Raw genomic sequence first — 27,768 nt, 5'->3', positions numbered from 1 at the left:
CACAAAAATGCTCCAGTTCTCTATGTTACTTCACTGACATTTGTAGGCAGTGCAACTATCTTAGAATGAACATTGATTTTAAAAAAAAAAGAATATTTGATGTCATCTATTTACTGAAAACCCAACTTCCAAGATATTTAGTGTGCTTATGAAAATTAGATTATTTTTTACACCTGATTGAGCTGCCAGGTTCCAAGAGTTACTGAGAATAAGTGGATTGGAGGAAGCTATAATAACTTCTGAAAATGACGCAAAATCTCTGATATATGTGAAGAAAGGAATAGCTATTTAGGTCGGGCAATTTTTCTGGTTGTTTGGAGGGTTTTAAAAAGAATATATGAAGAAAAAGAAGTTCTGATCCATGCCATTTTTAGAACATGAAATTGAAAAGTACCAAATCTTTTAATCTGAGTCACAAATGGGATGATTTTCCTGTGACATTTTGAATTTCGCAAAAGTAGAAAAGCTTTTTTTTCTAAATATCCACAGATTTAAGATGTTCAGGGATCTGAAACAATAAATAAGCATTTTTGATACGGAACAGTAAGTAGGAGTGGATAAAGTACATGGCCCATTTATTTTCCATGATTTTCTTCCCTTTGCCACTGATCATCATTTCCATCTATGATAACATAAGAATGCAAATACATGAGCACAAGTCAGTGAAAATTGAAGTATTTTAGTGAATACACTCTCTATATATTATCCTATGGCTTCACAATCTCTGCTGACTTTGTGCTGGGAAGCAGACTCGGGTGTGAGCTACCTCTGAAAATGAGACGTAGATTTTAGAATTCAGTCTTCATTTAACTTTTTTCCTAACTAAAGCCTAAGTACTCAAACCTGGAAAAACTTGTCCGTGCTCTCGAGAAACCGAAGATGATTATGGAACTCTCACAGTCCAAACAATGCAGAATACAAGTTTTTGGAGATACCTGTCTTGTGAAATCTGAAAACCCGTGGAATGCAAGAATTAGCTGGATATACAACACAGCCAATATAGCAATGCTTTTGTGTTGGATGATGACAGGATTTGAAGTGACAAGTTTTCTTGCAAGCTAAGATGCTTGTGAATCTTCAAATGGTGGGTTTCTCTATTCAAATTCTGCTTGCATTATACTTCAGGTATTTACATCGTTCTAGGACCATGCCAATAATACCAAAGCATATATGAGAACATTGATTTTTGTTCTTAAGGAAATAATTTAGGAACAACTTAGTGTTAAAAAACATTGGACAACAAAATCACATCAGAAACTTCTATCCATTGTATGAATTTGCATAGTTTTAGAATGCTACAACCATAAGATATTGAAATAGCAAACATCCAAGCTTGGTTTGTGGTAAACCTTTTGATTTCATGAGGTGCAGTTGACACTTTCAAAGAAGTTCCAACAGATAGAAATATGTATATATTACCATGCGATGGAATAACACAATTCATAAGCTGTAAAAGGAAGGGTTTTGTGGAAAGAAAATATCATTACTATCTCATTTCAGAGAATAGTATTTGTGCTACAAAACATAAAATTCAGCTAGAAGAGTAAATCTAAAACAATAAAGAAAAGAAGGCTATTTAGTTTTTTTCCCCTTTTGCATTAGTAAGTTAAAAGAAACTTGCGATTAAATTTTTGTAAACAATGTGTACATAGTTGTGGCATATTTGAAATATTAAGATGTATTTGAAGTAAAAGCTGTTAAAGCAGGAATCACTTTGTCAAGCCCATTAAGACAGTAGTTTTCTTGATTTTAATCAAGATACCAGAAGACTAATGAAGGAGAGTATCAGAACAATGAGGAAGGAAACAGAAAGCTTTTGGCAAACTTTAGTATACACATCTTGCAATTGGGTTCGTAACTCTCTTTTAGGGGAGGAAGAAGGATTTAAGCTTTCAAGTAACTGTTCGAAATATTGAAAAAAGCACCAACCAAATCAACAAGCACAAAGTCCCCAGGGAACCCAGTATTTTTATGGCAGCATTTCCTGTGAGTCTCCTAGCAGATCAAAGCATGTCAGCTTTCATTATATCCCCTCGAGAGCAAAATGTTCACACTGTAGCTTCTGATTTGCAAAGGCTCCAGGAGGCAGAGGCTGATCAGGAAAATATTTTGGAGTGTTCACTGCCCTGTCTCTGCTGGGACTTCTTGCAGTGACAGGGCATTTTGGGAGGGACAACATCTCTAGACCATGACATGGATGGGCTGGTTGTTCATTCCTTAGAGGAGGTGGGTTATACAAATGGTCATGGAAAAGAAATTCCCAGATTTCTAGTGGAGTCCCGTGTGCCCTTTTTAGCTGGTCAGACTGTAGTCAGTATTTATGATTATACCTTATTATTTGAACACTGAAACAGGAGAAACTCTGCATTTCCATGCCTTCTCTAACAAGCACTGTCTTTTAAGTACCCCTCTAGGAATAGACATATAATTTAGCAAAACAAATGCTTTATTCATGATGGCAATAAGTACAGAATAGTTGTGCACATACCAATTGAATAGTAGCTCTGCATTTTTTATTTTATTCCTCTCAATAATACATGTTCCTAGAAGTGTCTCACAGGCATGCACTGAGTTTTCTACACAGTTTTTAATGGAGAACATTTTAAAGAGTTTTCATAAAGTGAATGAATCTGTGATAAACAGTACAGCTGGTGAGCCAACTAGAGACTACAAGGAAGGTATTACCAGGAGGAAAATATTCTTGGAATGTATTTTCCTTATGAGGCCCAAAGATAAATCAGTCAAGATCCATACTCCAGTTCATATGCACAAAACATACATGGAAAATTAACAGGATTACTTGAATGATCTCTGAATACATCTTTGCTTTTGAGGCAGAAATTTCTGACAAGTATCCCCAAAAACCAAAACTATGCAATCACCAGTAAGAAACACAAAAAGCTGAAGAGTTGTATTGTTATTTTACTCTTGCTTACTCTTGAATGTGAACTGGAAGAAATATAGGGGAAGTATTTAGAGGAGCACATCTTACTTGGTCATGTTGTGACCTCAAGAAATCTAGGGGACTAAACTGTAGTTGACTGCTTATACCAACAAAATATAAGTGTTTCCTTTACCTCAGGAAAAGACTCAGGATGCCTTTTTCTGCTCCCTGTTGAGGAAACTGAGTAAAAAAGATAATGCTTCCAGGTAAAAGATTCAAGGTTTTTACAGTGAATGCCAACAGTTTTACAGTTACTTCTCATCCATAAAGATACTTATAACTTTTCATCAGTGTTTGGGACCAGGTTCAAAGACCTGTTCCATCCTGAAATTGGATTCCAGCTTCCCCAAGAGTACTGTGTCTGGTTTCTCCAATTATGGGAGAATTATGGGACATTATTTGTTTGCAGTTTTCATGTATGTTTTCACCTCTACTTGTCAGTTATTTGCTACTGTAGGAGTTGCTGTATCCTGAAATATCCCTGATGAAGGTTGTTTAAATCACGTATCTTTAACCTTTTTTCCACCAAGACTGAAGTCTTAATTTTAGAAGACTTACAGAACCTCTGAAAGTCAAATTCTTTGCTGAAATGCCTCTGAAGTATGTGCAGACCCTAAAAGCTCACTGCATAACCAGAAGAGAATCATTAAGCCTCTCTCAGGTACCCTCTTTGCTCAGAAGGTTTCAGATTGTTTCATGTAGAAGTTGCCCATTTACAGAAAATGAAAAAGCAATTGTGGATATCAAGAGACCCAAAATGTCTGTACCTTTGAGAACAAGATTAGTGTTTTCTATCCTGAAGCAAATAGGAGCCTTGGAGACGCTGCATTGTGGGAGCAATGTTCTCTTACTGTGAAGAGTCAAACAGCCCTGGATACACTGAGCTGTACCAACCCCTGAGAAATGAAGCAGAGATCATTTTGGCTAGGAGTTTTTCTTGGAGGCGTGTGAACATTTTCTAGATTTAGTTGTTTTTGCTACCTCATACTGTAAGCAAAGTGAAAACTAACATAGATTGAAAAAACCTGTGTTTCAGATGCTTTTAACTGGAATGTGAAGAGTTCTTGGTTCATTCTCTGGGGCCACAGCTGAGCAATGTGCTTACCCTGCCTTTTTCCAAGGATATGAACAGCCTCATTGCAAACTAATGCTTAAGGCATGAACATAGGAATCTTGCTCAACTGGCTGTCTGGATCATTTCTGTCTTTCAACCAGTATTGTCTGGATCTCACCCAAATTCATTCTCAGCCAGATGCTCTTCTCCAGGAGCCATTTTCCTCGAGGCAATGTAACATCTTTGTGATGGCTCTGGTTACATCTGTAGATGAGATATACACTTGCGCGTCATCTGCAAAGCCAGTAGCAGCTTAGCCTCTCTCTGGAGTTTTCTGGAAGTATTGGAATGGGATGTTGGGAAAAGATTTATAGTCCTATGGCCAGACTGCAGGTGCAAGATATTGGGAAAAAAAGCAAATGGTGTTACCAGTTTTATTGGGGTCCTATTGAAACCAGACTTTGTGTCTGCAAAGTATACAAGATTGGGGTATATTCACTCAGCATTTAAAAGAGGAAGAGAGATAAGTAATTCCTTGGCCCTGTCTGAAATTAAAAAGTCCTTTCAAATTAATACAACCACAGCAAGCAAGATATTGCTGTAACACTAACAAATGGAAACATGGTGCACAATATAAAACTCCCTGTATGAAATAGATAGAATGAAGAATATTGTTTCTTACTGCAATAAATTTTGGACAATGTGTATTTTACATTTAATTTTACAGTGCAAAGGTATTACAGAAAGAAAACTTTAGTTGATAATTTTCTTGTTTGGTAGAACTGATATATTGAAAAGGTTAATGTGCTAAATTTACATTTTTCTAGACTGATTATTTCTTATTCCAATCTGTCTTTCCTCGTTCTTAACCTCTTTAAAAAGAAATTATATCAAATAGGACTTCTTTTTGACAATTTTAGCCAGAAAACCTTACTTTCCCTGCCGATTTTCATGCTCTACAAGCTTTGCCATCATAAACCACTTTGCATGTATTAAGGAGTATTATATTAGATGAGGCAATTTAAGTGTATCCCATTTCACTTGGTGAAACTAAGCAGCTTTGCATTATAACTAAGTTGAGCTAATGAGAATACGTTTAAAGCATGTGTTACCTGAAACTGAAGTTAGCTACTCATTCAATACTGCAACCTGTGGGTTTGCAAAACGATGGCAGGAATCCTGCTGTGAGGGAGATAGGAAAATTATTATAATCTGCATTCCTAAATTGAATGAATATTTTGCTCAGTAGAGGCCTCTTGACTGCAAATAGTCTGAAATTACATCCTGCTGTTTGAAATGCCTTTTTTTCCAAGTAAGTAAAAGTGCTCACATTTTCTTAAATCAAATATTTTTTAAATCATACATGAATTAAATTATCAAGAGAGTGAAAATCATAAATCCTTTACTATCTCTTGTAAAAACTGTTTGATATTCACGCTTTTAATAGAAGGGACAAAGTGCCTAAAATTTATGGGTTTGTGCTTAAACTATTTATTTATTATATTCTCTCTCACCATTTTTTTACTAAAAAAATCCATATTTACAAGTTTCTTAATTTGTGCGGGAGAAAATTGCATGACAGATATCAGAATCAGCTAATAGATGGGAGGCCTAACATGTTACTGAGGTAAATTAATATTTAAAGTTTCCAGAAAAGACTATACAAAAGAGAGCAAAAGACCATGAGTTTACAAGAAGACACAGGGGATAAACTTCTGCTACAAGAGTAGCATGGTAAAATAACTTCATTCATGTGAGTTCTTTATCTCATTAAAGCTAGAAATTACACAAAAGAAAAAGAAAAAGGCCCTAGGGATAAGGATTAGAGGCCACTGTAGTGGTTTGAGCAGTTGTTTTCCTCTGTGTGAAAGCAATACATACTGTAAATACTTTTCATAACATCCTTTCTAAGAGTTCAAAATGGAAGAGGAGGAGTCTCAGCTTACCCTCCTCAAATTCTCTGTCCTTTAAGTGCTGACCAGTGGAAACATTTACAATAAAAAATGTCTGTGCTCCCACTGGAGTCAGTGGGGGCCTTGGCTTTCCCACACTGGGCAGTGTGTGTGTTTCCAAGCTGAGCAAACCAAGACTAATTGTCTTGCCCAGAATGCGAGTGACTCTGTCTCCCTACCCCCCAAAAAGGTGTCCTTAGCTGCTTCTTGGAAACTGTCCCTTCCCTACCTGCTCCCTGAAACCTACCGTGCATTGAATGGGCCTGTGGGGCTAAACCAAGGCAATATGTGAATAGATGGGATGGATGAGCACAAGCCAGGGATCAGTCATGCCTAAGCCTTGTTTTGCTGTTACAGATAGATGCATGTAACTTAGCGTTTTCTGATAAGTAATGGTTGAGAGGAAGATGAGGTCTCTCTCTTGTGAAAGGTAGTTCTTAGGAGGAGTAATGAGACAGGCAAAGGTGATGACAAGGGTATAGACCTGTCTTAAACACAACCTGTTTTTCTGGATCTTAAGGGACCTTATGCTGAGTTTCAGTCTTGTTGCTTTAGATTAGGATTCACAGCTCTGACCTACTTCTGAAATGGTGGATAGATCAGTTCTGGGTTTGTTTTTTTTTTACAAAATGTATTTGACAGAAGGCATTTTTGTTTCCACACATTAATTCAACCTTCTAGGATATGTAAGGGCATAATTTAGTCTTTCCTGTCTCAGGGACTCTCCTCCCAACCTCAGGGAGGAAGTTGTAGCCTCCAGGATATTGTCTGTATGCTGTAGGTTTAGCAAAACATCTCCAGGATCAGTTTTCAATCTCAAGTTATGCCAAATGCTCCCATTTCACAAGCCATTTTGTTTTTGTTTTTGTTTTTGTTTTTGTTTTTGTTTTTGTTTTTGTTTTTGCTTTTGCTTTTGCTTTTCTTTTGTTTTCCTTCATTAAACACACAATATAGGTACTCAATTCAGTATAACCATATTTATTCACTTACATCAGGGTAATTTCTTACTTTTGCTACCTAAGCTTTTGCAGGCCTTGCGTATAAATCTAGCTGCACATGTTTGATAAAATTCAGCCAGTAAAAAAAATTAACCATGGAAAATTTGGACAGGTGAAACTCCATTGTTTTTTCAGCCAGTCAGATAATTTAGCTTATTCATTTTGATTTGCACTGTTTAAACAAACATGTCTATTACCTGTCAAAGACAGTTTGTTTTCCAATGGATCAAATAATGTTTGTAACATTTTTTTGTAGCATTAGCCACGAAACCCACAAAAATGAAAAAGAAAGCAATTTTTTTATATCATTTTACATCCAAATCTATATACTGGTATTAATGACTGTATGCTTTAGTAGCAATACTATAAAGAAAGAGAAAGACAACCTGACGAAGTAAAGACCATGTGCAAGTTGCACCTAAGTTGGGACAATTCTCGATATGAGAAATGGGAGACAAACTCGTTGAGAGTAGCCCTGTGGAGAGGTACTTGGGGATTCCCATGGAGGAGAAATTGGATATGAAACAACAGTGTGCTCTCGCTGCCCAGAAGACCAAATACATCCCTGGACTGCTTCAAAGGAGAAGTGACCAATAGGTCAAAGGTGGTGGTTCTCCTCCCCAGCTCTGCCCTCATGAAGCCCCACCTGAGTCCTCAGCACAAGAAAGATATGGACCTGTTGGAGTAGGTCCAGAGAAGAGCCACAAAGGTGATTAGAGGGATGCAACACCTCCTGTATGACGACAGGCTAAGAGAATTTTTGTTGTTCATCCTGGAGAAGAGAAGGCTTCTGGGAGACCTTATAGCAGCTTTCCAGTGCCTTAAGAGGATTTATAAAAAAGAAGGAAGAGGGACTTTTTATTTTGGCAGATAGTGACTGGACAAGGGGTAATGGCTTTAACCTGAAAGGAGGTAGGTTTAGATTAGATGCTGGGAAGAAATTCTTCATTCAGAGAGTGGTGAAGTAGTGGCAGAGGTTTCTCAGAGAAGTTGTGGATGTCTGGGAATGTTCAAGGCCAAGCCAGATGAGGCTTTGGCAACCTGGTCTAGAGGGAGGTGTCCCTGCCTGTGGCAGGAAGGTTGTAACTAGTTGATGTATAAGATCCCTTCCAACCTAAACTGTTCTATGATCCTATCTTCCAGAATTATCTGTCCTAAGACAGCAAGGTTCTATCAATGACTGTGCTGAGCTAGCCAAACCCATAAACCTATCCTTTATGTTTACTTATCAGTGCACACACAGACATATTACACAACCCTCCCAAGTACAAACATACACACGGTGCAAGAGGATGGAGTTTACAACACATTTGACATTTTACCTCTGCAACTGAGTTATTAATTGTTCTCATAATATATATACACACACACAGGTATAAAAGATGCTATATTATTTTTAAAAAATCCATGTATTAAAGCTACAACATAGCCTCTTATATGAATTTTGCTTTCTTGGAAAATATTTAGGTATCATTGAGGGCACCTCACAGAACTAAAATAGCTCTCCTCCACACGGAAAACTTTGCACAATCTCGCAACTCCTTTAACCTTCTGCTTTTGAGTCTGTATTTTTATATTCTTGTTCTTGTTCCTACTGAAGTCTGTTACAAAGATTCTCCGTAACTTCAATAGAACTGAGATAAAATAAAAATGTATTCATTTTTCTGTTTATTTGTTTTGTTTTTTTTTCCTCCTGTCTGGAGTAGCTATTTGGTGACAATAGGCAAATGACTATTTTTGATAAGGGATGATATTTTTATCTTTTGTTTATTTTATACAGAAGTTGGTTTTTAGAATATAAACTCAAATGCCAGCTAGAGTAGCAGACAGAAGAAGATTGATTAGAAAGCTATTATTCAGATGATAGCACTAGAACACCTTCACAAAAAAAAAAAAAAAAGCAGAACTCAATTGATATAGTTCTAACCATCAAGTGTGAGCTCCATCTACTTTAGCCAATAGGTTTCCTGAAATTATTTTAATAGATTTAAATAGATTCAATAGGAGATGCTTAATAAGAAAAAGTAGTTGCAAAACTAGCTTTTTTAAAAATGTCCATATGAAATAAGATGAATATGGCAGAATGAAACTGAAAAGAACTTTTTCCCCTCTTCCCCCAAACACAGAACGTTATTCCTGAAGAATAGTCTGTAAAAGATGAAAAACAGATGGCAATCATAGAATAAAATCAAGGTTACATGATTGTTCACTTCTCTACTGCTCATAGCATTAGCCACATCATTATAAGCATAGTGGCTTTTTATAATGTTATGATTAGTGCTAAAAATCCTGATGTATCCTTATGATCTTGCTACTTTCCTTGTCAGTTATGCGTCTGAGACATGACTTGATGAGCACATATGCCCACACACATTCTACCACCTTTCTGAGCACATATCTGCTTACAAAATTATTTCTTCTATGTTTTCAATCATACCATAGAAAAATTATGTCAATGAATTTTTCTGGTCAAATTGATTTCCTGAGCTGGAAAAGTAGTGTCAGGATAATATCAGCAGATTATATAATATTTTAAGAGAAACCAAAATGTAGAAAAATCAATTTATCAAAATCCCACAATTTTAAGAAAATTTATAGCTGCCATTATGTTTTTTCCAACATGCTATGAATGTCTTTGGCATTCCCCTGAAGCCTACATGCCATCTAGAACAATCAAACACACAGCTGAAAAAACACTGATCCCCACTGACTGTAAACAAGAACCATCTCATGAACAAGGCAGAAATTTGTCCCCTTTTTACCAGTTGTAAATCAAATGAGAGTGATTGAAATGCACTAAACACAAGTCAAGGGGAAACACTACAAAATGTGCAATGGCAATCAAGCTCAGAGCATGGTTAGAGCTTTCTCTTGGTGGCCAGCTAGTCATTTAGGAGGCATTAGGTTGCCCAAACTCACTAAGCACATTCATGATGAGGCAGTTAAAATCACGATCAGAGCTATATATATCTGTTGTGTTAATCACTGTTTTATTCATCCATGTCCCTGTTCAAGCAACAAATTGAAACATAGTCCTTGGTGCTGAAGATTAAACCAAACACTCCTGAAACCTGAGGCTTTTAAGGAAGACACTAACCTTTGTGTCCTTAGGCACATCCAGAAAGTCCAGTACATCTACATTTGATGAAGAACATTCCAGAAGGATTTAAATCATCTGTTCCAGTGTTCAGTCCCAAGAAGTCTTTAGTGGTTACTGAAAAGACCATTCAGGGAATAAAGCATCTCCAGGTACGCAGATGGAAAGATCAGACATCTCTGCTGAAATGGTATACAACTCGCTGAGCCTGTACAAAAAAAGACACTTGCTACTTTTATTTGGAAAAAAACCCCAAACAACCAACCCAACAAGCCAAACCAAAGAACTGAAACAACCCAAAAACTCAGTTTCCCTGTTTAAAATTAAAAAAGAAATTTTTCCAATAGGGCCCCAGACGTAGTACATGTCAGCTTATGTTTCTGGAAGTATTGTGTCAGTATCTTGTAAATATTGGCAGCCTGGAATCTGGAGCACAGGCTAGAGAGGAAGGGGAAGAGGGAAGGAAAATTACAACAAACACATTTCACAGTACTAAACCCCAAACAAAAGCAATTCCTAAAGACAGAAAATGGCTAATTACACTTATTTCAAGTGGGCTATAGGAAAAGGAATGTTAGATATTTACTGGAAAGTGGTAATACATTGCACATGTTACTGCTACTCTGCTACATTTTACCCTTGACATTGGCCAGAAATGTATTTTACAACCATTTTTTAAATCGCTGGAAAAACTACTTTTATACTGAGAACAATGCCAGACACATCTAGAGAAAATGGCAACAGCATTTAGTGAGAATTGTTAGCTGATCTTGTATTTTTTGTCTATTTTCTGGGGTCTCTCTCTTTTTTTTTTTTTTTTTTAATAATCTAAATATGCCTCCATATTGAGGAAGTGGATCACAGAGATAAACGTGAATATGATATTTAATTGCAAGCCCCGCTGTGCTACAATTTCTAGCTTTAGGCATGAACGTATCTACTTTCATTCAAAGTAAATCAAGTCCCAAGGAATTTGGAATACAGTTAAACCCTCAAAATCATCAATGTCAATGTGACCTGCCAAAAGACATTAACTGCAATTATTCTGTTAGCTGGGGAAAAGTACTTATGAGTAGAGGATCAACATTAAATCGAAAGATTTCTACAAAAGCGTTGCAAAGAATGACCAGTTTGAGCACATTTGCAGTATGGTTGGAGTCTAAAAAGTGCAGATGCCTTTGCACTCTTGAAACTAAATTTTGCACCAATGAAAGAATGGAGAAATGTACAAGAATCTTGTAAAAGTCTAGGAGAATAGCAGCCATTCTTTCTTTGCAGTGAAGAGTTTATTTCAACACATAATTTCCATCTACATTACATAAACCACTTACTTGGTTCAAGAGTAGTTTACTTCTGGCTGCTGTTGCCTGTAGGATACATGATTTGCAACGCTGAGTATTTTGTTTTTTTTCCATCACAAACATTTATTCATTAATAATTTATCAGATAAATGGCTTCTGATTGAGCAATTTTAAAAAGGTAGGCAAATCAATGGCAAAAGTCATCAAGCAGCATATTATAATGATACCATAATTTGAGCTCATACATTAGACCAAATTGATAGTGTCCCAAAAGTCCTCTTTTGATAGCTCAGTTTCAGAGACTAAATGTTCAGCTGAAATAACTAATAAGGCATCTCAACTACTGCCCTGAGAAATCATGCCAGTATCAGGTAGAGCATCTTTGAGAGCTAATAAGTTGGCTCTGGGAAGCAAACAAACAAACAAACCCTAGAAAACACCTCTGTGAACCTACAGGCTCTCCCTAGAGGGAGATTAATAGTCACATGGAGAAGACAATGAACTTGTCTCTCAGTTGTGTGAACGGTCTGATTCTTTAATGCCAGTGATACTTAGAGATATAGATTGTAGCATTAGATCCAAAGAGTGTTATCACTTGTATGTGTGACACAGACATGGAGGGAAGGAAATGTGATAAATCCCTTAAGAGGGAGCTCTCAAGGGCTCCTAATGTATCACAAATAAGTCATGCACTGAGTTACAGGATTTTCAGCTGAGTTGTTCACAAGGAAAATAAAATGCATTCCAAGGGCTGTGCCATGACAGTTATCACTACCTTTGAGGTTTCAGAGAAAAAAAGGGAGATTTGAAAACATTCGGAGAAAAACTGCATATAAATATTTCCCCTCTTTCCTAGGTGTATTGCATGAATTAAATTACTTAAATTTTTCCAGGGCTGTAGTCAGGCTCCCTAAGAATAATGTTGTTAGAAGTCCTATCATTTTACAGGCGTTCTGTATTTGCAGAAAGGTCTGGTTTCCCATCAGGCTTGAGGAGACTAGTCAATAATGTGTTGACAGACTTATTTATAAAACGGATACTGTTCAGTTTAAATGAACACATATATATTCTACAAAGAATAGATTGTTTTCAAACTTAGATGGAATTTATCTTTCATTATTTGATGAAGACTCCTTAATTATATACAATAAGTTTCAGGAATGACAGATCTACCAATAAAAACCACAATTCAATGTGGATATATGTGTGAACATCAATATATGTAATTATATATAAATGATCACAAATATCATCAATTTATTTATTGTAAACAGTTTAAGCAAATACATATGAAGTGAAAAATCAAATTAAATGCGGTAACATAATAATTTTTTCTGATTTGATTTCTAATTTAAATGTTTCTGTTTGTATTAATGAGAACACTAGAGCATCTCATTTAGTGATAACCCATTTTCAGTGCATATCCACTCTACCTAAGACTAGAGTCTTTGTCCACACCAAAAATAAGAGCTGCTGAAGATTATGTTTGTTTATTTTGAGTAATGGGCTTGAGTTGGTTTACAAGTTTCCTTTTCTGAATCTATTAGCTGCAGAGGATTTTTGAAAAAGGACACACCCTGCAAGAAATATTATAAAAACAGAGAAGAAGACAGGAGTCTTCCTGACACTGCAAAGGAAGAATTTAAAAAGGCATTTTCAATTATTTTGTTTGCTTTGTTATGTTTTTTTAATTTTTTTTTTCTAGTTTAGAAAGTAGTAAACACATTATACACATGGAAGTTACTCTTCCACAAATAATACACAAAATCTGGCCACATGCCCACACCATCTCCATTTCAATGAAAAATAAAATGAGTTCTATTAAACCATGAGAGCTGAATCATACTTAACATTTCTATAAAGTTAGGCAGAAGGCATTAGCTCTCAAAGTGTCAAGGCTACTCTGGAAGGTTCAATTCAACTTCAGAGTAGGTCTCTACAAGAATAATAAATTTACCATAATGTAATAAAAATAGGTACAGAGAGCCATAATTTTGTGACTAGGGACAAAGAAAAAGAAAAGAAAATCAATTATCAGTCACTTATACATATTTTCATTTTCAGGTTTCTTCTGACTTCCCTCTGTTCCATAAAAATAATTTTCAGAAAACCCCCAAATTTCTGAGCCTATAGCACCTGTTCAACACTAATAATCAGACTGCTCCAACTTCTAAGAAGCCAGAGCTTCTAGTGTTTGTGTCTCTGGGATAAATCTTTCTGACAGGCAGCCTTGGGGCCATAGTGTTGGGAAGCCCTTCAGCACAGTCTTTCAGAGATGACCACACATAGTCCAGGAGCTCTTGATGGAATCTGGGGGGAATTTCTACAGGTTGCTTTTCCCACCTGCTGCATAAATATGAGGTGTACTTACCCTCAGAAACAACCCTCCATTGCAAATTTTGACATGCCACGTATTACTTTTTCAGCTGTTATTCAAAATGTTTTAAAGACCTATGAAGCCATGGCAAGTCACAATGGCCATCACACCACTGCATTCATCATCACCTTCTCAGTTCCAAACTAGTTCCAGTTCCACTGGTTGCCTGATAGAACGAATTTCAAGCAGCTCAATGATTTGCCACTGAAAAGCTGAGTGCTAGCAATGCATGTTAAAAAAGATCTATTTTACCTTTTGAACCCAAATTTCAGTGTGATAAAACACGGCTGAGAATATTTGCATCAAGATAATAAAAGTCGGTAAACACTGTGCTAGTGTATCCACATTTCAAAATAAGCACAAATCTCCTCTTTTTCCTCTATTTAACTGTCAAGCAAAAGGTGAGATCAGCATTCTGCACTGAATAATGTGTTACTATGTCATAAACCTAGTGCAGCGAGTCTCCACTAAGAAATTTATAACAAGTAAAAAAAAATTATCAGACTAAAATTGCATTAAAAAAAAGGTGTGAAATGTGCAGCAAGTCTCTTGGGGTAGAAGTCTTAAATAACAAGACTGTGTTGCAATAAATATTTAATAAGAAAAACAAGAATAAAATAATCTTGAACAAATATTCTTGAAGTACCCTAGAACAGGAGTGTGTGCAGCACACAAAATTTCATTTATACTGTACTGTTCAAAGTACCACAAAAGGGCATGTGTTTTCCTACAACCCACCATATTTCATATGTACAAGAAATATGTACAATATACACTTTACATGTGTTCTTGTGCATGAGCTCTGTGACAATTATTCAGTACAAATTGCTACCTGTGACAAGAGTAGCTGCTTTGCTGATGTAAATCCAGGACATTAGCACAACAGTACAGACAGCTACAGCAGCGGAAACTGTCTCATGATCTGCAGAAATAGGTCAGCTTTGTGAGGAAATCACTTGTTCTTGGAGGAAATAAATAATGAATTGCCACTTGGGGAGAGACCCCCTTACAGACACGAGGTAAATGTGAATTTTCTTAGCAGGAAACCTGTTTTCTCTGACAGTCAGAAAAAGGAACAGCCAGTGGCCCAGCATCCCTGCCTGGGTGCAGAGAGATGCCTTTCATCACACTTACATGAGGCACAGTGCAAAAGGGCACAAGGAGAGGATGGAGCTATGACAGCACGCATATCACAGCCCTGGCAGCAGGGGTATACTGTGCTCACTGGGAAGGGAAGGCTACAACACATAGTGACCCTCAACAGCTTTGTGTGACAGTGAGAAAATGACAAGGGCCAGTGGGACTCACACATGCTCATCAGCACATTCCAAACTGACAACCCTGTCCAAAGATTTCATGAATGCAATTAAGGTACCTATATCTAAATAGAAGACATTTGTTATTAATTTATTTCTCATAATATATGGTTTTTTTTATGTTCAAACATATTTAAATACATGTATTCATAACACAAATTATTTTTGGGCAAAAGGGAGTGGGTAAAGTTAGCATATATTATGATAACTGCTATGGATTTTTTTTAAATTCCAAATCTGTGTATGTATTAGTATCAGCTGTTTCATCTTTTCACAGCTGCTTACTACATCTTACCATACAATGCCTGATGCAATCTGTAAGTGAAAAGCTGAAAAACCACCATAGGGGATTCTTCTCTCCTGAGTACTATCTTTCCTAAGTTCACAGGGAAGCTCTTCTTTCTTTTGGTGTTAGACAGTGGGAGGACAGTTATATTTTTGGCCATGTTTCCTGCCCTCTCAACTGCAGCTTCCAAATATTCCAGTTATCCAGATTTTTAAACAGAAGCAAGAAAATCTACAGGAATACTCACTGCAGCCTGAGATACAAGGAGAAGATGAGGGAACTGGGTTTGTTCAGCTTAAGAAAGGAAGGCTAATGAGAGATTTGGCTGCAGTCTGCAGCCACCTGAGAGAGGCGTGTGGACAAGATGGAAAAACTTCCTAAAAGGCTCTCCTCAAAGGTCCACAGTGGGAGGATGGAAGCACTGGGATGACATTGAGGTGCCTTCTGTGTGACTGGCCTGTTTTCAGTAAGAGTTTGGACTGGAGGCACCCTGAGGCCTCTTGCCCCCAGGTGACTCTACTGAGCAGAAGTCCTGGCTCTCCAGACAAATCAAATGCTGTTTCCCACAAAAATGCTAGGCATTGCTCAGAGGAAAAATTCTATCTTTCTGAGTGAAGTCTACCCAGCAGTACTCTGAATCTCAAATCAGATTTTATGCACGAGACCCAAAGAATCTCAGCCTCATCAGCTTTCCAGAGGAAGTACAGTCCCACGCAAAAGTGACTTCACAGACCTGAGCTGACTTACAAAAATACACTGATTGAAGAGAGCAGTAAATACAATGTGAATGCAAATATCACTATGACTTATATTTTCAGTACGTTTGCGCAATTAAAGTAAGTTCTTTTGGGAATGAAGTTCAGGCCAGTTGTAAAATCACTTAAATGTCTCCCCTTGATCACTTTCACTCCTAAAACTGATGAGTGTATAAATTAGATTAATTAATGCTTTTCAGATCTAATTTCTCTGACTGCACAGCTTATTTATTTAATCTGTGTTTATAGGAGCTTCACATCTTCTCAATGTGAAGGGTTTTAGTATGTCTCCAGGTAGGCAGTGAAAACAGTGTAAAGGTGCACTGAACATCCTGGTGTCTCATTCAACCCCCTCCTCAGAGGCAGCATCCTTTGATCGCAGTACCTTGCTTCTGGACCCCTTCTCTCTCCTGGCTGCAGTAGCAGCAGCCTCATGTGACACCTGCAGCTGGTAGGGAAATGGGAGTTTTCCACAGGCACGCAGAGGGACAGCTGCCAGGTGCACGAGGCAGCACGCTGGGTATGAATTCATTGTGTATGGATTCATCCTGTCTGTACAGGCTCAAAAAGCAGCCTATCACTACCCTGTCAGTTGTGTGAACAGTGTAAATGGCTACTTTTTCAGAAATTGGTTCTGTACTTTGAGTGAAGACACTGTCAGCCATGAAGAACCCAAAAACTTACCTGTGCTAACAAAATTATCTTTCTGTTTCCTGGTTTCTGTCATAAACACACACAGAAAGAGTTGCTCTGCACCATGTAACAGCCACATTTGAGACAGAGCAGCAGTCTTTATTTCCAATTTGCTTTTATGTCAGTCCTAATCCTGCCCAAATTCTGTCAACCATTATCATATTAACTGCAGATTTGAAATATGTTTTTCCTTTCCAGAGGAGAGATATTCAGTCCAGTCTCAGATGACGTGGTTAAAGTTTCAATGTTCTCCTGCCACGTGTCAGATTAATTAACTCAGTCCCAATTAATTTAAACTAGAAGTTTCTTTTATTCAACCTTCTAAAATACCAAATTTCACTGATTTCCTGCGGAGATACACAGGCACAACAATTCCCATTGCAATTTTTCATTATTCTTTACAGAGATACTGTGCCATATTCCATACTCCCACTAGAATTACACTGATGTGGCTGTACTGACATTGGTAAAATTATTCTTGATTTAGTTTGGCACAAAAGAGACTGGCATCATGTCTGCTGGGACAAGATAGTTCCTCCCCATGGTCATATTTACTTTACTTAAGACTACCAAAAAAAATTGTATTGCTCAGACAGTTTCAATATACCATCCTTTCTCATAGGGAAAAAAAAAGTAAAAATATAATTACAGCCTGCTCTAAGGTGAACTGCTGCTTTTTTGTGATAACCTGGAAGAATGAGAATAGTATCAATCCAGTAAAATACCTCTGATGTTCAGTTTTACATGTATACACAATATTCTTTATCCAACACTGCTTAAGAAATAGTCAGGCCTGAAAAAAAATCTCTCCTCGAAAAAAGGGAGGCACATTTCATTAAAAATTGAGAAAGCAGCTGAAATGAAAATAGTTTAAGTTCATGTTATTACTATGCACAAGTGTTTGCCAGCTTTAACATAAACCAGCAGATTCTCTAGAACGGACCACAACGAATTGCTGTCTTCGGCTTGTGGAGTTTCATCACCTAAGCAAATAGGAAGGCTGGGGAAAACAACTAAAAAAGAGGCATTTGATAAATTAAGATTGCCAAGGATAGGCAAGCAAGTGACAGAAGCTGTTTCATTGAGAAATGAAGATGAATGCTTCAAAAGACTTTTTTATCACATTGGTGAGTATCTTCCACAATTTATATTTAACATATCAAGATTTGTGCTATCTGAAAAATTTATTGGCTTTTTAGAAGCCAATTAGCATTAATGAATAACCACTTTACCTCTCATGCATATCAATTTTGGAAATTAAGTGTACATCCTTAGGATGCTCAGGCACCAGAGTGGTAAAAATAACACAAGACCTTGAAATTAGTAGAAACTGTTCAATATATAAACATATTGAAATAATGCTACTTGTGGTAATGTTTCAACAAGCTGTGGAGAGGAGTGACAGAGTTTCTGTGGATACACAGAAAGTTTGTTTAGCCACAAATCTTGGCCAGTACATCTTCTCTTTCAGCACTAGTTTGCAGCCCTAGTATCTCCTAGTAATCTGTGAAACTATGAGTTACATGATGCAGCCAAGAAGATTTAAAGGCAATCTCCTAGGCCTTTCTCAGTCAGGACTTCCACTAACCTTAATATGAATACTTTGCATAGAGAGCTTACAAATGGGGTTCAAAAAGTTAAGCAGAGTCTGTGTTAGCTCTTCATCCTGTCATAACAAGCTGCACAGGAAGAGCATTGATTTAGCTCCACATGTGTATTACTCAACCCATGAGCTTTAAAGACATGCAGAAAAAAAATTTCTTAGGAGTTCTCATGGTGCTGTAACACAAAAATCTTTTGCACCTGAAAAACCTCTTTTGAATTATAATATAAATAGAGGATTTACCCCCTCCACTGATAACAGAGCCATTATTTTCTACTCTTTTATGGTGATCTTCCCTGTGTAATTAGGGCATGCATTCTAGGTTTTACTTTTCCTATAACTTGAGGTCAATTTCAACTAATTCCTCAATAAAGACGGAGGTTCTTATGTGCTCCCTTAACTCTGGACTTTACAAAAACTGCACCAAAATATCATTGTTCTTAAAGAACACTGGCAACAGTGAAAAAACCAAAAACCAAAATACTCATCAGCAAAACAACACCTTTTCAAAGCAGGTGTTTACGGACACGGAGCTCTCTTGCTCTCTTACAACTCCCCTTTAATTTTGCACAACAGCTGAGGTTCAGTGAAAGCTTGGGTGGATCTGGTGCAGCATGTGACCCAAAAAGATCATCAATGGCCATTCTCTGAATCCTAAGGTGCTCTCTGCATGCAGCAGCAGAGACTGAAATGGATGACAGAGGCAGTTGGATGCCAGAAAATGGAAATAGTTGCATGGATCTACCAAAATGCTGATGGCAGCTCAGCACCTTACACCTCCTTGCACTCAGGCTGAAGTGACTTCTGATGTTCATAAATCTTCCACTTCTACCTCTGGTTTTCTTAAGGGCTCAGCATCAAGGCAATGAAAAAGGCACCAGGAAGAGCTGAGTTAAGCATACAGATGTATCTTCAGCCATGTTCTCTACACCCTGCCCTAAACAGATAAGGTTTCAGTACAGGTGGGGACTGAAGAATGTCTGTGGAAGGGGTTTTATCTACCAAGTTTATTCCATTTAGAAGGACTTTTTTCAGGGCTACAAAGAAAGAATTTTCCTTAAATCAATATCTGAGATCTGTGTCCAGTAAGTGCTTACTCCTTTTTTCATAGTCTTCTCTGGAGACCTGTGAGACAGGTGGTTCAAAGGACCTAACCCTCATTTCTCCAGAACAGAAGGCTTTGCCCTTGGGCTTATTGCTGTCACAGCATGCATATAACCTCCACTTCTCTTTTTCTCAAGCTGAGCTTGCCCACCAGTTCTAGGTCCTGTGGTGGTTCATATGGGCAATGATTATTTGTCATAAAATAAGCTTAAAATTATACATAGCCAAACCAAACCAAACCAAAAAATCCAACAAAACCATCCAACAATTTATGTGAAATTTTATCTTAATAATTTGGGGAAAAAAAATGGAACTTTTCAAACTCGCTTCACTGAAAGTCAAAAGAGTAATCCTATTTGCAAATATGTATATGCAAATGAACTATATCTCAAATGAGGACTTACATAGACAAACTTTCAGGTTCAAGAAACCAGGTGTAGCAGCTGTGGCCATTTAATTTCTGCAGACACATTTCTGATGAAACAGATTAATTTTAAAATGTGCAATATGGACAGAGATGCAGCAATTCACACCGCATTTCAAACAATTCCTGCTCAGCATTGCTAATTAGGAAATCCCAGCAAAACAAGAAGTATGATACCTCATAGCGCTGTCAAAGTCTGACAATAAGAAAATTCCAAACATTCCAAAGAGAAAGTCTTAAGAACTCCCAGTGCAACAAATCTGTTCCATATGAAAGCTTTATAGATCTCAACTTCAACAGAAAGCTTCAACAAATGCAAATATCCTCACTCAGTGCATATAGGGTCTGAGCTGATGTCATTTGTCACACCTCCATAGAAGTCAATGATGATATATTGATTTCCACTAATGAGGGCTGATCAAAAAAAAAAAAAAAAAAAAAAAAAAAAAAAGCTGCATTCATTCACCTAGAAATGCATTCCCCCTGCCACTTTCAAACTTTATTTAGCTTTTCTCCAGGGGAGCAGAAGTGTTGAATTAGCATTAAATACATTCAGCATCCTCACCCAGGGCCAACCACATTGTAAGCACAAGGAGGGCATAAGAAATTCACCACTGTGTCTTGGTCTTAATATAGACTGAGATAATCACTCTCATAAAGATGAAGAAAGGGCAACACAGAAAGTGTTCTGGAAAAGTTTTCAGTTGTCGAAAAACCCCATGGCTGTAATTGAGAAACAAGTTAGGCAGTTTACGACTCCAGATACAAGTAAAGATATAGTATTTAGGAAGAAAGAATAACAGAAAAGAGTTTAGTTGAGTAATCCCTCAAAAATTTTTAAGCAGAAAACTACTGAGAAACAAGATAGATTGCAATAATAAAAATAATTTTAAATATATCCTACTGCTTTAGTAGTATTTTTTTAGTCCTATAAAAGTGCTATGTTTTTTCTGACAAAGTCTAAGAACAGAACTATAACTTTTCTTAAGAAGAGTGATGAGTGACCCAGTTTTAGAGGTAGCATTCATACTATTATCCTCTGGGTTTTATGTTTCAAAGATTATCTTGACATTAGTAAAGAAGCTTTGCTATATTTTTCGCAGTTAAGTTTTGGACTCTATGTTTACAGGGAAAGCTAAGCTGATAAGAGAGAAGAGAAAAGGTTTCAAACAAGAGTTCCATTTAAAAAAACTAAACAAAACAAAAAAAAAATCCAAACCCTTTTAGAGATACATATTTCTAAAATTTCCTTTTGGGTTCCATTTCCTACCCTTCCCTGCCAAAAGCACTTGTTGGATGATTAATTTGATACTATCTCCATCCAGAATTCAAAAGTTATGCACAGTGAGGCTCCTTAGGTTGCAGCAATTTTAAGTAGGACACTTATTCTCCCCACAGAAGAGAGCAAAGCCCCAGGCACTCAGTGTACTTTCCTGCCACTTGTCAGAAGTACTTGCTTTGTTTGGTTTAGAAGCTGGGAATATACTAAAGATGAGGGTCAGGGCTATGCCTATTTAAAGAAAACATTTTATTCTTGCACCTCAATAGTAGTGGAACCCACATCATGGTCAGGTCATCGAGTTCTTTCATTAAAAATATTCTTTCACCAGTGTCAGATACAAAACTCTTGTTATCCAAGAAAGTAGCTATAAAAGTAATCTATGCAAGAAAAAATAATTTACCTATCCAGAAAACAGTTAAAAACATACCCATTTTGCTCACATGTTTTTCTTTCTTGATCAATAGCATAAAGAAGATCCTTGTTTGAATTTTTTCAGTGATAATCTAGCTGGGAACAAGATTTGAACGAGATGTTGGTTACCAGGCCAGATAAACAGATTCAGCCTCATTTCAGTGTTTCTAAGGTTGTTTGCAAATTGAATACCTTTTATTCAGGGATGACATATCCCAAAGCTGTTCTGTGGGTGCTTACTGCACTGGTTACAACCTTCACAGGTTGACCTGAAATATACCACAAGCAGCTTGATTTAAGGCCAGAAGGAAACTTGTACCCTTCACTTTCCTATGAGAGCAACTCAGACAAGTAATGTTGTTATAATATCTTTATAGTTTTGAAACGCAAAAAGCCAACCATATAATCATCACGTTATATTCTACATAATTACAGTAATTTTGTAACATATCCAGAACGTAAACACAAAGGAAATTTAATTGCAGTTTTCCCCAACAGCTGGTAAACCACTGTTTTAAACTTAAACCTACAAAAACAACTGTCATTCCTTATGCTAGTGATGCCCGGCACAGCAGAAAACAATCTTTAAACTTTGTTGTTTTATAAAATATATTGATTAAACAGTTGACTGAAGTTAGAAATTTCAAATAGTGGAACATCCCAAGTGATATAAGAAAGGTTTTGCACATTGTCAGTGGAACAAAGGAACAGAGAGCACTTGCACAAAGTGGTTTTGATATCAATAGGCTGAATTGTCACAGCTATGAATCATCATAAAAACTTGCTGTAACAAGTAATAGAAGACTTTGTAAGACATTCTTCAGTGAATCATAGGTTTAAAAAATCCCCAAACTAAACCCCAAACCATTTAACTTCTTCTATCTTTTTTTCCCCTGTCAGAATAGTATTACACAACACAGAAAACTAATTTTCATATTCTAGTGCCCTATTGTACATGCCCTCAAAAGAAATATAATTGTTCTCTTTTTCTTTAAAGTAGTTATGAATATTTGAGAAAATATCAAGATGAAAAGCAGCCCAACACTTTGATTGATTGAAAGATTAGGATGCACTGAATTGTTTATATATGTGTGTGTGTATACATATATTTATATATTTGGTAGTAGCTTCATAGTATCCCTTTTATTTTATCTACCTTTTTGTTATTTTCTCAGAACATGCTTCCATATCTCCAGAAGGGGAATAAACAGTAGGGAAATGGCATTGTAGTTATTTCAGCTTTTGCCATCAGACAGAAAACAGACACTTTTTTGTGAGATAGGCAAGCTGCAGGGGTACAGCACACCAAGCTTCCCATGATGAAGGGAAATGTGATTGGTATAAAGAAACCAGACAAATGGTATGATCTGTATCCACACTCAGGCTGCACCAAACACCAAACTGATTTTTATATATTTTAAAGAGGAGATGAGGTTCCAAAGAGGCTGAGTAGCCACGAGCAGGGCTGCATGGTGGTACAGACATACTATTGGTGGAGCAGGTGAGCACAGCTGATTTAGCAGGTGCATCTATAGCTGCATGCAGGACACTGAGGATTTCTTTCCCACTGTCCCAAGGGAAACCAAGACCAGCTGCTAAAAACATTCAGCTTTGTAAGTTTGGTTTTTCTAATATGTCAATTGCATTAGGTACAGAATTGAATGATGAAATTAAGCAATGGTATTTTTTACCATTATTGAATTTTTCTCCTCTGAATAAACTGGGATCTATTTTCTCGTAAAAAGTGTAGAAGATTTGCAGAAGTAAATACTGTATTAGACAAAACTACTTCTTATTCATGGATCTGCTGGGAATTTTTGCACAATATTGGTTAACTCTACAAAGCAAGCATTTAAATAGCCAATACCAATTTTATGAGATTAGTTGACAAAAAACTACTTATTTTTCTTGTTCTGATCTACTTTATCAAAAATTCATAGAAAAGAATCCATAACCCAATGGCTTTTAAAGACACAAGACAACATTATAGGTTTTCAATGCAATATGAAAACATATTAAGATGAATTCTTAAAAAAAATTCTGTGGAGCTTGGAATATGGTAAGTGTAAGACCTCAAAATCTATGATGACAGCTAACCATCTAACACAAGGGAATCCATTTCCTAAATAAGGCACCTCCTTGAACTGAGATGCCTTACCAAGCTTTAAGCTTAGAGTTTAAAGATTAATTTAAAAAATACCTCTGTGAAAGATTGTTTTAACACATCTTTAGCCTCCCTCATGTCTGCTTATGCAATACTTGGCAAGTGTTATTGCATATTTAGAAAACAATAAATACAGTATAGAAAGTCAGCTCTGAAGGGATACAAGTATACTTTTTGGGTGTTTTGCATCTCTGACCTATTCCTAGAAAAAAAAAATACCACTTGCTAAAAACTTATAGTGTTTCTGTACATGTGTGTAATTGTAAATTAATTTCAGTACAAAAAATACTCTTTAACAGTTGACTAGTAGCTGTGAGTTCTCCCAATAAAACTGAAATCTGTGACATTCATTTTAAGAATATTTAAAATAAATCTCATGCAAAGCTTTAAGGATTAAACAGAGAAAAAGATGTAGATCTTTAGATCTTTAACACTCTCCGATGATGAAAAGCTGTTTAGAGTCAAACATTTAACTGTGTGAATGCAGTCCTTGGCCAACAACCATGCCGAGAAGCTGCTGCACTGAGCACAGATGTGTGCAAAGCTCAGTCATATGAAAAAAAACCTACAATGAACCCATAAGGGAGTGAACACCGAGGTAGAACAGGAAAAAACTCAACAAGGTGTGATCAAACACATAAGAGTTTAGCAAAAAGCATTGAGATCAGAAAACCAAACAGAAAATTAAACTGATATCTGCATAGGCTAGGGTGTTAAAAAGGATTTTACAACAACTTCTGCCACAAATTTTGTCACTATAACATAATTTTGAGCTCAACTCTCTATTGTATCAGCTCTTGCAAGCAGTTTTCTTGGTTCTCCTGTCTAAAGAATGAGTTTTCTATATCTGTGAGAAGCATTTTCCCACCATGTCCAGCTAGACCCTTCTGATTTCTCAGCAATGTGACTGCTCTGTTTGATGAGAGAAGGCTGAACCTCAGCTGAGGTTTCACATCACATTGAGGGAATACATACAGAAATGAATGCTGATGGTGAACATGTGCTCTGGGAGGTGGATGAGGGCCTTCTGTGAAATCTGACAGATCTTGCAGAACAGTTGGGTCAGCAGAAAGCACTCTCAACACTCCTGGCAATGCTGATAATAGTTGGATTTTATTAGTCTTTCATCATCATTCTGTGATGTTCTAAAGATTTTTAACTGATTGATAACTGTTATATCTCTTCAGGAGCTACCAGCAAGACCCTGATGTGACTTTCAGGAAGGAAAACTTGCAGGAAGTCTACAGAAAGGGATTGGTATAATCAGATGGTACAGACTGAAATCTCCTTTGCTTTATTTTCTTCCTGAAGAGAATTTTGGACCTATATGTGTTGGGCAACACAATGTAGAAACATTTGAGCTGAAGTAGCAGCATAACCCTGGCCATGCTCTCAGGATTTCTCAGCAAAACCTATTTGTCTAGGCACAAAAGTGCTGTTCGGCTTCACGTCCTCCAAATTGTTGGAAGTGAATGCATCATCTTAGGTCAAGGGGATCACCATCACATACAAATTCTACAGCTTTTTTCTCCTTCACTGTCCTTCAGCATGGTCTTAAGCACCTGGGATCAGAATGCATCCAAAGAAAAGGGTAGACTCTTTTTTAAACTGTCTTTCCGATCGTGGTTCTCCTTTCCTTCCTCTACCTCCCTCCAGGAATATAGATACTAGGCACACTTTTTACCCCAAACTCTTGCTGCCCAAGTTCTGGATGTAATGACATCCAACTTCTTTGAAGGTGAAGAGCTGAAGATTTGAAGGTCAGAGAGCAGTGAAACCTCACAAAATGTGACAAAACCTTATGAGGAGTTTGGCAATTTTTAATATGGACTTTTTTTTTATTTTGTACAAGACAAGCTTATTTAGAATAAAACTCTATTTTTCTTGAGTCCTTATGTTTAATGGAGTTATTCTTTCCTCCACCAATGTATCTTAGTAACATAGCACTTCTTAGAAATTGACATGTAATAACTTCTTTTTAAGAAGGAGTTTTATTAATAGTTTCTTTTGACTCTAGGAAGAAAAATAAACACCCTATGAGCCCTAAAAGACAAGGACTGTTTCCTTTGGGCTTTGACACAATGTGAAGTCTTGCAGGAAATCTTTAAAAAACAACCTTAGAAAAGGCCAAGCAACAATGGAGAGGTTTTTTTATTCACCAGTGGTGATGTTTTTGACTCCTGTAAGTTTCAACTGGTAGCTCTCTAGGACATCTCAACCTGTGATGCTTGCCTCTTGTGCCCCCAGCTGGGGGGGTAGGGAGGAACAAACAGAAGTGTGGCTTTAGCAGAAGCACTAAATTGGAGAATACTATTCCTAAACCACAACAGCTATTGATTTCACTCTTTTCTACTATGTATATTTGTTCAGCAACAATAATTTTTAGAAAATCATAGAATTATTTAGGCTGGGAGGGACCTTAAAAATCATCTAGTTCTAAACTTCCTGCCACGAGCAGGGACACATCCCACTTCTAATGTGATATTTAGCTTGAATCCTAATGCAGCTTAGCTCCAAGAAAACCATGCATATGGACTCAACGGTAACTGTAAATAATGCAAAAATAGATCAATACTAATCTTGACTTGTATGTAATTCTCACAGAACTCTTATGACTCCAGCCACATCCTGTGTCATAGATTCTGACTGGCTGCTCATTCCCAAATTGTGGCAGGAACTTCATCAGTACTGCTCTTAAAGTTCATATGTGAAATGCAAGGAGAATTGCATTCTCTCTCTCTAAATATATAAGGATATATAGGATATGATCTCTAGGATATTCTTTCTAGAGAAGAATGAAGTTAAAGATGTAAAATAAATAACTTTAGTGTTTCTCACTACTGTGCCACTTAACTGCTCCTATTGTGTTCGGTGATTGTGTTTTATTTATCCAACTTTTCAAGAATAAACAGACTTAGAAAACAACCATGATTTATTCTAAGTCTTAAAAAAACTAAACTGTTCTTCTACATTGTACCTGTTATGTCAGCAGGCTATATTTGTGCATGTATATTCTATGTTAGAATAGAACTCTCAATCATTTATTAAAAAACTATTTGAAGCCACCTATTTATTATTATTATTATTAAATAATAATAAAAATTTAGTTCTTAAAGTGTATATTTTTATTTTACATCTAGAGTCCCGTGAACAAACATCTAATTATCTTCTAAAGGTGTTCTATTTGAAAATAATTCTGAATTATGCAATTTCCTGGACAAAGAACTGCCTTCACTCTTCTTCCCCTGTTCTGCTTATTTCTTGTGATTTTTCTTGTTTTGTTTTTCTGTTCAACAGCTCCTTTTAATAACACCAAGCAAAAAGCTGCTTTTTCAAACATCAGAAGAGCATTATGTTGAACAAATCAGCTCCTTGCAGGGTTCTAGAGGTGGATTTTGCTCATTAGAAAGTAGCAGACAGATTGCTGACAAAGGTTCTAATAAGCAAATTAAAGCATTAATACCGTGAGCTCAGGGTTTTGTACAACATAGCAAACCGTATGCTGCAGAAGTTGGGATCTCTTTCCAGCTGTCAACTGACAGTAGCCCTGGGTTCCTGCTAATTGGCAACACACCAAGGCAAGCAAGTCAGCTAATTCCAGAACAGTGAACTGATTAACTCTGGGTGTATATACATATTTATAAAGAGAGTGTTGCTTTTGTCTCAATAATCAAAACTACGTTTAGTTTTCAATTTTAAAAGTTGTGGAAGTACTTTCGTAGTACGTAATTTCACGATTATAAGGCGCACTGAGTATAAGCCGCACTTCCGGGTGTCAGCAATTTTTTGTTCTTTGTCCATACATAAGTCTCACCTGATTATAAGCTGCACGTTACAATACAGAGTGTGATAAAAGGTATCTGTTCTATCACCATCTGTTGAGGGTGGGGACAGTGATGCTTATCTCAATGGCAGATATTCTGCTAATGGGCCATCCATTGAAACCAGGCGGGGCATTGTTCTTTGTCTTTTCACAACCCATTCTTCCTCCAGGGAGTCATTTTCTG

General features: G+C 36.9%; 1 protein-coding gene across 2 annotated transcripts in view; it reads right to left on the bottom strand.

Moving 5' to 3' along the window:
• Positions 1–27,768, bottom strand: part of HS3ST5 (heparan sulfate-glucosamine 3-sulfotransferase 5) — a 191,491-nt gene that overhangs the window by 81,798 nt on the left and 81,925 nt on the right. For both annotated transcript variants that reach the window (XM_033056010.1, XM_033056011.2), the window contains exon 2: positions 10,046–10,253. The gene's annotated coding sequence lies outside the window, so the exon portion shown is untranslated. The remainder of the gene's footprint in view (positions 1–10,045; positions 10,254–27,768) is intronic.

The sequence above is a fragment of the Catharus ustulatus genome, chromosome 3 (assembly GCF_009819885.2).
Source record: "Catharus ustulatus isolate bCatUst1 chromosome 3, bCatUst1.pri.v2, whole genome shotgun sequence".
In the NCBI taxonomy this organism is placed as follows: Eukaryota; Metazoa; Chordata; class Aves; order Passeriformes; family Turdidae; genus Catharus; species Catharus ustulatus.
Note: the sequence above shows the minus strand (reverse complement) of the source record. Positions and strands in the feature narration are given on the sequence as shown.